Source organism: Epinephelus moara, chromosome 4 (assembly GCF_006386435.1).
Source record: "Epinephelus moara isolate mb chromosome 4, YSFRI_EMoa_1.0, whole genome shotgun sequence".
NCBI lineage: Eukaryota > Metazoa > Chordata > Actinopteri > Perciformes > Serranidae > Epinephelus > Epinephelus moara.
This window is the reverse complement of record NC_065509.1, coordinates 42,428,754-42,437,388: the sequence shown is the minus strand read 5'-3', so window position 1 is coordinate 42,437,388 and position 8,635 is coordinate 42,428,754.

The following is an 8,635-nucleotide window of genomic DNA, read 5'->3' as shown; positions in this document are numbered from 1 at the left end:
GCTGCACTACACAGCACAGAAACAAACAGCAGAGAAAAAAAAGCTGTGGTTGTTTTTTGTTTTTGTCTCTCTGGGTTTATTTCTAACAGATTTCTGTGAGTTTCCGAATGAGTTTTGTTTCTGTTTTGGTGTTCGCAGACTCAGAGCAGCGATGTGAGAATCTGTAACTGATTTCCAGAAGATTCACTCGCCGGTGAGTTTGTACCGAACAAGAGGAAATCAGCTCCAACACGGTAAACATAAACATTTGGGGGGGAAAAAGTGGATATTTTGTGCTGAAAGGCAGAAAGTTACAAGAACTCAGAGGTGAGCAGATTGGCTCTGACGCTGACAGAAGGCTGCAGTTCATCACAGAGGTGCAACACAGTGATCTGTATTAACAACACCGCTGTGTTTGCCCATCGTACGGCTCTGTGTCGGCCTGAAACTGATGCTGCGTTCACATGGAATCAGAGAGATGGTAAACTGGTTATCACTAATCTACTGTCCTTGGGTCTCAAAGGGAAGCACACTGAGTAAAGGTACTTGTGCCCCATTATTCCCATTCTTCCTGATGAAGTTGCCTCAGACAGAACTGCTACCTGTGACAGGGTAGTATCCTTGCTTTGCCTGGGGCTTTCACGCAATGGGCAGGCCGCATTTGAGGACACGCTACTGCTTAAAGTGAAAGCCATTCTCGAATTGTCTTGTGTAAGGCAGCGTCGTGTCTTGACACGGCTAAGCAGGAGATAAGATGTCGAGTGTAACTATGTCACAGTAACCTGATGTTTCATGGCTCCCTCACACAAGCTGAAAACAGGCGTGATCTGGACATAATAACATAAAATAAGATTATTATTATAATTAATATATTTTATTCCATTCTCTATAAACAACGCGACATCACCATCCCAACATATCGTCATGCATTTTTCATTTTACCATCCCGCCGATCTGTTGAATTGTTCTTCCTGTGCCGTCCAGAAGCTGTTTTCCGACTGCCGTCTATCATCTTCCTGTTTCCATGTGAACGCAGCATAAACCTGAGAGCTGATGGGACGTGATGAGAGACACAATGCTCTCAGTTTGTATTAAGTATGTAACGTCATTTGTGAGGCACTAATTTGTTCAATATTATGTGAACTTGAAATTATAGTTTGTGACAAAAATCACATCAGTTTTTGAGTCTTTTTCAAGTGAAAGTCATCTGCAACATTCGTAGTGCTCTGATTTCAGAATGATAAGGACACAAGAAAGGATGTGGATCTACAGGATGATTTGGTTTCCTTGGCAACTATCATGTTTTTCCCAAATGATGTACTGATTTTTAGGCATTTTATGATCTCAAATGGTTTGAAAAATAGTTCATATAGAGTGTTTGAAACTTTACTGGGAACATTTCAACAGAAAACAGACTTGGACCCATGCATAGTGTTTTTGATGCAGAGGCTGAGAGGGAAACTATAAAAGGAGGAAAGGGTCATGATGTCAGTGAGTTTGGTGTCAGTTGTATTGAAGTTAATGAGGCGGGCACTGTAAACCACACTATGACCCATCATATCTTTGCTGTTTCAAGTTTGACTTAGAAAATAGAGATTAAAATTCAGACATTATGTGATGGTGACTGATGTTGTCTCCCTTATTACTGGTCTCCAAACAGATCATGGCTCTGTCTGTCAGCTGCATATAACTCAACTCAAGCCCTGTTGGGTTCAAGATACATTACCAATTGCTACATGACCAATAGGGGCGGGTCTGATCTGTTCTTGTTGACCAGACTGCAGTTATAACCAGATCAATTTATTATTGACTCTGATTATTATTCATGCTGGACTCAAGAGTTTGGTAAATAAATGTGCCAAACTAGGACTTGACCACAGGCTATAATATCTTGCAGTGTGCCTCAGTGATTTACATTCATACTAATGTTAGTCATCTAACGTAAGCCTATAGCTCCTTTTACACTGCCAGATTTTCGGCGAGTGTTGGGCCGTTTTGCCGGCAAGCTGTGAGCGTTTAGACACACAGAGCTGGATTTCCCGCCTCGTAGGGTAGACATATTGGTGGAACCCTTTTAGTTTAAACAGACCAAGGTGGCCTTCTGCCACGGGAGGGGCTGTTGAAGACTTGTGGGAGGAGCTGTTGATGACGCCGCACGTGCGAGCCACTGGCGGTGGATAAACAGGAAACAGCTGATAGCAGGAATTAGCGAGCAGCTAGTAGCAAGAGGGAAACACAAACCTGACAGACACTGTAAAGATGAGCAACTGGGGAGACAAGGAATTGCGCGCCCTCCTTGTCCTCGCAAACGAAGAGGCCATTAACCGTCAGATGACGGGGACGGTGAAGGACGGGCCGACTTATGAGAGAATCGCCGAAGGACTGACCAGCTGCGGCTTCCCTCCCACGTCACTGTTTACGTCACACGCTGAGCTACACGTTTTGTTACTTGCTCACGCCCCCCATTGCCCCGAAAAAGGCACATTCTGTATAAACAAAAGTAGGTAGGCGGCATTTTGCTGCACTCCCTGATTTTGTTTTTATACTGCCAATGCTGAAAAAAGACTGATTGGGCTTTCCTGCAAATTTGCACAATTCCTGTTTAAAAAGGGCTTATATTATTAACGAGCGCACACACAAGTCATAACAACGATTAAGCTAAAGAGGGTGAACCATTTGCTCCCACTCGCCGACCGACACTGCAGCTCCCTGTCTGTTTCTTCGACACCTTCACTGGTATCATTTCTCACTATATATACTATCTCTTACTAATGTTTACAGTCCAAAATAATGTGGGCTATAGAAGCAGAGATATGGTTGGCCAATGTTGAATAAAAATAGAAAGGCTTTATTGTCATTGCACAAAGAATATGCAATATAATTAGGAGTGCAACAAAAAATCAGGTGCCAACTTTAACAAGCAAGTAAAAAACAGACAACATAATCATTCATGAAATCAGAAATAAAGAGTATAAAAAAAAAACTGTATCAAGCTGTTGCACATGTAAAATAGATAGTGGATTGCACTTGAAGAGTAAACAAAGTGCAAAACGCTAACTTAGTTATTTGACAAACAAAGTAACATGTACCGCTAAGTGACTGAAGTCCAGAGTCAAAATAATGTGGTGATTAGTGCCACCTCCTGATTATATTAGAAAGCATTCTGGAGAGAGCTGGCTAACGTTAGCCCTCCTTAAAACGATAAAATATCATTAACAGTTTGAAGGTTGATTAGATAATGATAATCAACTACATGTAGCTTACAATCTTGGAGCAAACAGAGGCTTCAGTTGAATAGTATGCAGCTGTTGGACAGAGACGTGATCTGTGTGGAGAGCAAAAACAAAGAAAATGTACAGTACAGGCAAAAAGACATGTCTGTCAACATCACATAATTTGTGCTGAACATTTTTTCCATCAAAGGTGAAACAACAAAGATACGATGGGTAACAATGTGATTTGTCCGCCTCATTAACTTCAACAAAACTGACACCAAACTCTGACGTCATGACCTCTCCTTCTTTTAGTTTCCTGAGCAGCTGACAGGAAGTAAACAGGGACCAAAGCTCTCTAGCAACACAATAGCAATGAAATGGTCTGTAGACCAAATCACAATGTTTGTTAACAATAATTTGCAGGTAGAAATCCATGTGTCACGTACATAAAATCAAAAAATCACTATAGTTTAAGTGTATGCTGTATTTAGAATATTTTCCTAGCTTTACTTTGCTGTCAGACAGTATTTTTTTTACAGGAACTAAAGGCGTTATCTCAAATCCCCCAGACTCCACTGACAAAAACAGTCAGTTTAGAAAACAAGAGTTGCTGGTCTACCGCTGCCTCGATTCCTCCTTGATTTCACATGTCCCTGCAATTTTAAAACAATAGCTAGCTCGATTTGGTTTGATTCAGCCAAAAATTGGGGACAAAAATCTCACCAGGGGACCCTGGACTCCCTGAGGATTGGGCTGAGCTCCAAATGTTGTCGCTCCGCCCCTTGCAGTGTTTGACGGGCCGTTTGGTTGTGTTTGTAAAACTGATCATGCAGGTTGGTTGGAGCAACAGTCACAATGTCGATCTAATGAGTTAATTGTCAGCTCAAGAAAAGTTCCTGCTGTAATCTGCGCGTTTATGCACTTAAACCATCTTTATGTGAAACTGAACGGCACAATGTAGTTTTGGTATTTGGGTGAACTGTGCCTTTAACACAGTGCCTGAAGGTAGAGAGGCTGCTGTGTAGCTGCTTGACTACCTGCCTCCTCTCCTCTCCTCTCCTCTCCTCTCCTCTGTGAGAGTGAAAACTCTTTTTGTTTAGCACCAAGTCGCCCTAAAAACTACAATACCAGGAGACATGTTTAATATTCCTCTCTGTACATCAGATATTTTCTTTTGCATGAAATCAGATATTTGCCCCGTTAATATTCTCCAGCTTCCATTATGCACAAAAAAAACATTTTATACTTTGACCAAGAAAATGATGCCTGGGAGGCGTTTCACTACGGGGGCTGCAGCCGCACCGAGGGGGCCGGGGCTGACGAAGAGCCACAGTGACCCCTACAGGGCAGAGGGGGGAGGACCGCAGGGGGAGAGCGAGGGAGCAGAGGGGAGAGGACAGATATGGAAGAAGCTGCCAGAAAGACTCAAAGAAACAGAGATACAGAAGAAAGATGAACAAAGAAGAACAAAATGAGAAAAGACAAACAGAGGTAGAACATTAAAAAAGGAATGAGGTTTGGAGAAATGGTGACAATTTACTCCCCCCACTGAATTAAGATGTTTGATTTTCATTTATTTTGCTCCTGAAAATTAAACAATATTCTCAAATGTTTTCTCTCATGCCCACATTTGCCCTCCGCTCACCTCTAAACCAATTTTTTAAGTTTACTTGCCGTTTTCCTCTCTGAATCAATCAGAATCTTTGACAGCCTTGCTGCTGCTCATGGTTTCCTCATTCACATTTCTACCACTGTGAATGATGCACAGTTTCCTCTGCAGCAGCTTCACACCAGTGGACCACAGGATGACAGGTTCAGCCTCTGAAATGCAAAATCAGAGACAGTCCTGATGACAGACAGAACTTGAATCCACAGAGATAAAGAGACGCAGTAGATTCATAGATCCGAGGGTGAAGCCATAATCTCATGAGGATACAAAAAAGGAATATGGGGGGAAACATAAAAATAAATAAATAATTGTAGCACACATTCTTGAAGAAAACAAGAACACACTAAACGTGAGATGAATTTTTCATAAAGAAATATAGAGAAGGCTGGTTTGAATAATCCCAGAGAGACGACGGATTGAACAAATTCAAATCAAAAGGAAGATTCAGAAGAATGTCAGTCGGACACAGAGAGGCAGAGCTGATCGCTATACAGCTCTGAACCAGGATAATTAACATCAGTGTTTTTAAAAATGAATACAAACCAATGACAACAGGGCAAATGGAACAAAACACACACCAAAATGATCCAATCAAAGAATCAAATCTGAACATAAGATAAATAACGACCAGTAGAGGAACACAACAGAAAAATAAGGTGGCACTTTTTTCTTCCATAAAATCTACATCTACATGAAAAACCAACACACGGATCATCACTACGGATCCTCTCTCTACTCTCTTTAGTCCGAGCAGCATCTTTACACTGTAAACTGTAACTACTGTTTTCATGTAATGGACAGTTTCTGTCACCCGCTGACATGAGCAGATATTTCATCTCACAATAAACATAAATATTTCTCAAGAGTAGTTCATGAGGGTGACACCACAAGTTATTATTATTGTGATGATTGCCATGATTAGATTCCCTGTGATGCCAACTTTTACGATTCCTCTTCAGGGCAGAAATTTCACACAGTTATTCCACCACGTTACTCTGCATGAAAGGTTGTGGAATGGGGGGGGCAGAGCTGTCTCTGTGTAAAAGGGACAGCTGGCAGGACAGGTGTGACGTTTTGATGTCGTGTTACGTGTGCAACCGACTACAAGGAGGATCAAATAGTAGCTGCTATTAGTTAGCAGCTAACTCCAAAAATCTCCGCAAATTGGGACAACGTGAGGTCCAGAACGGTCCATTATTGTTATGCCATTGGTGTTGTTTAGAAAGTGCTGCCAACGCGTGTCTTATATGTCACACTAAACAGGCTGTTCTTACAAATTTTGTGTATGTTTTCCTACAAAAAGCAATGCACACAAATTTGTACATATTCCACATATTTTTAAAGGCTGCGATCACATAAACAATGCGCCGATGGCAGTAAACAAGGACACAGTCCCAAGAGCTTGTGAGGAGGCAGGTCGGGGTGGTGGATGAGTCACAAAAAAACTGACCTTCATCCGGGACTTTCCTCTGGAGTCACGTGTTCTGATCCACATGACCTTTGAGCAAACATCATTTTAAGGTACGTCCTCACCATGTTTGTTTTCCTAACCCTAACCACAATAACTTTACTTGCCTAAACCTTACCTCTGTAACGTTACCTTAATTACATAACTGTACATTCAGGACATAACGTCACTCCTGGGGTGCACATTTCTAGGATGACATATAAACAATTCTATGAGAATACGTTGCACTAGATGCAGACATTGCTGTTAAACGTAATGGCTCCTGTTTGGTTCTGTGTAAAAATGCAAGGCAACGTAAAGAAGAGACTTTGTAGCGGCTCTTTAGTGCGATCTCTATAAAAAAGACTACTAACTCAAAAAAACATGGAGGTGTTTTAGAGTAGTGTTTCTCACACGGGGGACTTGTACCTGGAGGTAACTTTGGAGCACTGCTGGGGAAACTTGTGATTGTTATTTCATTTCATTTCAGCCTGAGAGCTCAGACATCCAGAGGGAGCTCAGAGTAGAGCCACTGCTCCTTCATGTCGAAAGGGGTCAGTTGAGGTGGTTGGGCATCTGATCAGGATCCTCCTGGGCGCCTCCTGTTAGAGGTGTTCCCAGCACGTCCCACTGGTGGGAGGCCCCGGGGCAGACCCAGAACACGCTAGAGGGATTATATATCTCATCTGGCCTGGGAATGCCTCGGGGTCCTCCAGGAGGAGCTGGAAAATATTACTGCGAAGAGGAACGTTTGGAGTACTTTGCTCAACCTGCTGCCCCCACGATTCGGCCTCAGATAAGCAAATGAAAATGGAAGAATGGATGTGAGTGAAATATAGCCAGTGATACATGATGGACACTGTCCTGGACAAATAATCTATCGTAATTTCCTCCAAAAACATAAAAACAATACTTGGAAATTTTAACAACTGCTCCTTAGATGTTACTGGATGTTACCAAATTTTATTTACTTTCAAGGGTCTCCTACTTTAGAACGATTGGCAAGATATTCCCGGGCTGCACAACATTTATTGCATTCTGTCAGCCATTTTGATTTTGAGGGATTTGTGTTGCATTTACAGCACTGTTGCCAACTCCTCAGTAAGAAAAGTAGCTATTGGCTGTCCTAAAAGTCGCTAGAAGTCGCTAAATGATGTCATCGCCTAATTTGCATAATTGTCCATATGCATGTAATTGTAATGGCTGCTGTAGGAGAGAGGAATAACGTCGTGGGAGAGACAAAAACTGAGTAAAAAAACACCCTGAATATGTTTAGAACTACAAATGAACCTTCTTTCAGTGATTTATATTAGACAAAGACAATTTTACATTTACATTCTGCCCTGACTGTAAATCAGGTCGGGATCAGCCAGCGGCGGTTCCGCGCATGCGCGATTCACTTGCAGTCTGGACGTGGAGGGGTTAACATCTCCTGCTCTGACTGCAGCTGGGAGGGAGGACTGGGCCTGTGTGCGCCTGTGAGTGATTTGGGGCGAGAGAGGAGCCCACGGCAGCATCCGCTGCTCGTTGAGAAGAATAAGAATGATACGTGCTCTCACAACAGAGTCTCCAGAAGTCTTCAATAACATCAGAAAAAGTCGCTAGATTTGTCGCTAGTCGCTTTTTTGAAAAAGAGTCGCTAGAGGGGTCTGAAAAGTCGCTAAATATAGCGACAAAGTCGCTAAGTTGGCAACACTGATTTACAGCAGCTGGCCAGTGGGTGGCAGTGTACAGCATGATGCAATAGGGTCAACTGCTGTTGCCTATATGCAACCACAGCATCAAAAGTCCTGCACATTCAAGAAAATGGATTTTAAATTGTTTGTATCTAATGTTGCGACCACTACACACAAATTTTACCTCATTTTATTAAACGTCTTTATGTCAGCATTTTTTTCTTTCTACAAAAAATACTCAGCTGAAAACATATTTTAAAGTCAGGACATTAAAAAAGGTCTGAGAAGCACTGAAACCAATTATTAGTATCGTCCTGTTCAATCCAGTCAACTACAGAGCACATACTGTAAGGTAACTGCTGTTTCTGCTGTACTCCAACACTTGTAGGCAGTTTGTGCAGACGGATGGAAGGATTTGGTTTTAGCTCTTGATTATAAAATAGATCTGGCAACTAGAGCCTGCGCTAAAATATGAATGTTTGGCAGAATAATAATTTAAATATACTGTACTCCCCAGAGAGACAGAAATCGTTCAACAAATAAAACACATTGTTTTATAATTAGCACAAGTGCTTCTCGATGCATATTACTGTGGTACTTGCACAAACCGGTGGAGAATGTTAAAGCGTCAGCTGAATGATCCAGAAAC